We start from the raw sequence: 4915 nt of genomic DNA, 5'->3' as shown, positions 1-4915 counted from the left end.
TTAGGAAGCTCTGTATTTAGCCATACACTAAATACAATCTTCTTGTGAAATGTAGTTTACTGAAGGCAAACCAGCAAAGTGCTACTGTATTATGGAAAATTTAAATATCAAACAATCGTGCAAATACTTAAAAATATGTATTAACAAACACTTGTCAAAGCAACTCTTATGTAGAATCTGGCATAATCTTCATAACAGGACAGCCAAATGATATATTTAGGTAAACGTGACAACATTAGCATGCGAGTATGGGATAGTGGTATTGTGGGTGTGGCGATTAAACAATGATGGGATTTTTGATGTGGAAAATGAGGCTCAGAGAAGGATAGTCACTGTTGTCCTGATCACTGATTCCATTTTGCACTGAGTGCATGATTGAAATACAATTTATATTGCATCATCAGCTCTTTGATTACTCTCATCCAAAAAAAAAATTATTCAGTAATTAACAAAATATGCAGCTTACAACTGCAGTAAAAAATTCTTTTCAAGCCTTCCTAAAAGGTAAGCATCCAACATCAACAAAGCTCTGTAAATTAAACTATTCATCTTCTTCTGTAAATTAAACTGCTCATTTTCTTTTCATATTGTATTTTCTTGTTCTGAAATTTAAATATTTACTGAGCAGTTGTGGTCTGTTAGGAGCAATGTTCTTTGACACAGGATGCCAAACAGCAAATTGTATTGAGGGGACGCTAAGAAGCTCAGTTTCTATAAAAACCTTTTTTCTTCCAATTGAATGCATCTTTGTAATAGGAAAAAAAATTATTACTTAAATTGAAACAAGAGGTCTCAGAGCTCCAAAATATTTGTATAAAGTCAATTCAAGTCAACAGTAAATGAAAGCTGTTACTCAGACACATTCATTTTCCTCACTACTTCCACTGTCTTGTATAGCAAGGAAAGAGCCCAAGCATGGCAGAGCAAGTCTGTCAGGAAAGGGAATGAATCATTGTAGAATAATAGAAGTCAGCGGTGGAAAAGACTTGTTAAGTTACCTAGTCCATTGCTTTGCCACAGCAAGATTGTTTGTTTGTTTTCTACAGTAGCTTTATCCAGTCAAGTGTTGACTTTCTTGTTGAGAACAAGAGCTTAGAAGAATTCAAAAAAGATGGACATTAATATGGCTACAAAGAATGTTCAGAGTTATAATAAGGCTTTTTAAAAAATAAAGAATTTTGGAAACAATATAAAACCCTCATGCTTCACAACATAACCCAATTTATAACTAATGGGAGTTGGGAAGAAACTTTCCTTGGGGGCTATGATGGGATATATCTGCCCCTCACAGGACAGGAAGGGGATAACCCCATACTGTGGATTGAAGAAGCCACACCCCCTAACCCCTGCTGGGCATGCTCTAACTGGAACTACATATAAAAGGGAGCAGTTCAGCTCAGTCTGCCCTGACCAGGGAGAAGAGAGAACATGCATTGCAAGCTCCCGCCTGGCAGCTGTCGGAGCCCCAGGCCACAGAGGCCAGGCCCAGCCCATCGAGACCCAGGTGAATACCAGGCTGTCCATAGAGGCCAACGAGGGGAAGGAGCTTGGCCTGCCGACTACACCCGGAGAACCAAAGAACCGGCGGACTACGGAGCAGGAAGACAGGGTAGTAAGTAGCCCAGGGAACCAGAAATTGATCCAGGTGTGAAATCAGGAGCAGAGTCAGTGTGTTTCAGAGTCAGTGACCCAGTGGTGAATACATTCACTGCTGATAGGGCCTTGGATTGGTACCTGCTGGAGTGGGGAGGGGCCTACACCAGCCGCCAGCCTACACCAGCCGCCAGCCCAACTTTGGGTGGCAGCCTACCCCTCACTCCCTTTGGCCACTAAGTCACACTGCCCTGTGAATAAGGGCATGCTCATTGACCCCGGCTGTTAGGCCATACCGCAGTATGCTAAAGGATGGTCCTACTGACTCTGGCTGCTAGGCCACACTGCCCAGAGCAGAGGGGCAGTCCCTTAGACTCTGGCCATTAGGCCATTCCACCCTGCGCTAAAGGGCAGTCCCATTGAGTCTAGCTGCCATGCCACACTGCCCAGAGAAGAGGGGCAGTCTTATTACCTCTGGCTGCTAGGCCTTACCACCTGGCACTAAAGGGTGATTCTATTGATCCTGGACACTAGGCCCAAATGTCCTGAATCTAATCTAACCTGACCATTAGACCACATGAGATGAGTGGTCTGTTGGACTTGGTCACAGGGCCAATATCCTCTAGGGCGTGATGGGGTATACCTACCCCATAACAGGGGCAGATTATTCCACACTGCCTACTGCAGGGTTTCTTCTTATATGCTCTTCTAAAGCTCCAGGTACAGGCCACCATTAGTGAAAAGACACAGGGCTGTATTTCTATATTCTTAAGTAAGGGGGTTTCCATAACTTTCCTTGGCAACCTATTCTGTAGTGTAGTATGCTATGAGGGCATGATCATGAGAAGAGCTCAGTGCCTTCTACACGGTATTTCTCAGTTCAACACCTATAGACATCAGTAAGCATTGAAATTTTGCAGGTCAGGAATGTCTCTATTATCGTTTGTTTCACTAATGAAAGCAACTTACTGTGTACAGCTTCTAAATGATTAATTTGCCGTCCCACCAACTCTTTCTTGTTGTATTCCCTCTACTTCCAATGTAAATAAAGACTTTGTATTCTTTGTTTGCTTTCACAAGAATCAGAGACTTTTACTTTGATAATTGTAAACAAGACCTACAGGGGCCACAGAGGATAGATGTGCAGCTGTAGCTGTCTTGGAAACAATAGAATATTAGCTGGAGATGCAATATGTCATTGAAAGAAATTAAAATGAAACATAACTTTAACTTCTTAGATAGGAACCTACTTTATGCTGGCTTGCAGCACTCTCATAAAATATGCAGGTATTAAGACCTGTTAGAGATTTTGGAAATTAGGTCTTTGCTCATGATATGAGCAGATGTTCTGAATTGAAACAGTTTTGGCAATAAGTTAGGAACAGGATCTCCATCCTCTTAAAGAATACAGATTACTCTTTCTCCAGCCATGTGTGTGTTGGGAATGAGACCAGGAACTAAACATGATTCTACTTCAGAGGCATTGTTGCTTGGCTAAGTGTATTCTCTATGGCCAAAAAAAATGATGTCCAACAGGAAAAGAGTGAATGCCTTAATCGTGTGAATTACATTAATCTTTTTGAGAGTGCTATAAATTACCAGGGTGGGCTCAACGAAGTTATAAATTCAGAAATGTTATCGAAAAGCCATTATGGAACAATTAGATCTTTTATAATAGAAAATTATCTTTTGACAGATAAGGCAACTTGAGATCAAGACTTTACCTTTCAAAACCTATTTATATAAGATATGTTTTTTTACATAAAATAAAACCTCTATATCTCAAGATCTGAAAATGGGTTGTGTCTCTCACGTTTTGATGTAGCTCCTCTTCCTAACTTCCCCCTCTCCCAGAGGTGCTAGAACTAGGGATGCTGGGGGTGCTGCTGGACCCCTGACTTGAAGTGGTTTCCATCATATACAGGCTTTGCAGTTTGGTTCAATGGTTGTCAGCACTCGTACTATACAAATTGTTCCAGCACTCCTGCCCTTTCCCCTCTCAGATAACTAGCACCTGGGATGGGTCAGGGGTCCATGGAAGGGGTCATGGTCTGTGCATATATAAATCTCCCCTCTGTATTTTCCACCAAATGCATCCGATGAAGTGAGCTGTAGCTCACGAAAGCTTATGCTCAAATAAATTTGTTAGTCTCTAAGGTGCCACAAGTACTCCTTTTCTTTTTGTGAATACAGACTAACAAGGCTGCTACTCTGAAACCTGTCATTATGCAAGGCACTGAATTTAGCCATATAGAGTGGAAATCTGTCAACTTCATGAAAAAACTTGTACAGATACAGACAGACATCATCTTCCTCTCCAAATGCAAACAGATGGACATCATACCAAAAGGACTGAAGGTAAAAAATCCATTACAATCTACATACCACACAAACTATGCTGACAGCTTGTGCCACACACTCTCAAAGAAACTGCGGAACAACCTGATCAACATCCTCTACAGCAAACAGGGAAAGATTAAGAATGAGCTCTCAAAACTGGATACTCTCATAAAGAACCAACCTTCCACACAAACTTCCTCGTGGCTGGACTTTACAAAAACTAGACAAGCCATTTACAACACACACTTTGCTTCTCTACAAAAGAAAAAGGACACTAAGCTATCTAAACTACTACATGCCACAAGGGGCCACAACAGTGGTTCCCGTAATCCACCCAGCAATATTGTTAATCTATCCAACTATACTCTTAACCCAGCAGAAGAATCTGTCCTATCTCGGGGACTCTCCTTTTGCTCCTCCACCCCCACAAACATGATACAGTTCTGTGGTGACCTAGAATCCTATTTTCGACATCTCCGACTCAAGGAATATTTCCAACACACCTCTGACCAACATATTAACCCACAGAGACCTTCCTACCAACACTACAAAAAGAAGAATTCTGGGTGGACTCCTCCTGAAGGTCGAAACAACAGACTGGACTTCTACATAGAGTGCTTCTGCCGATGTGCATGAGCTGAAATTGTGGAAAAGCAGCATCACTTGCCCCATAACCTCAGCCATGCAGAGCACAATGCCATCCACAGCCTCAGAAACAACTCTGACATCATAATCAAAAAGGCTGACAAAGGAAGTGCTGTCGTCATCACGAATAGGTCGGAGTATGAACAAGAGGCTACTAGGCAGCTCTCCAACACCACTTTCTACAAGCCATTACCCTCTGATCCCACTGAGAGTTACCAAAAGAAACTACAGCATTTGCTCAAGAAACTCCCTGAAAAAGCACAAGAACAAATCCGCACAGACACACCCCTAGAACCCCAACCTGGGGTATTCTATCTGCTACCCAAGATCCAGAAAC

This window comes from Dermochelys coriacea, chromosome 3 (genome assembly GCF_009764565.3).
Source record: "Dermochelys coriacea isolate rDerCor1 chromosome 3, rDerCor1.pri.v4, whole genome shotgun sequence".
Taxonomy (NCBI): Eukaryota; Metazoa; Chordata; order Testudines; family Dermochelyidae; genus Dermochelys; species Dermochelys coriacea.
The sequence above is the reverse complement of the archived record's forward strand: the minus strand, read 5'-3'. Positions refer to the sequence as shown.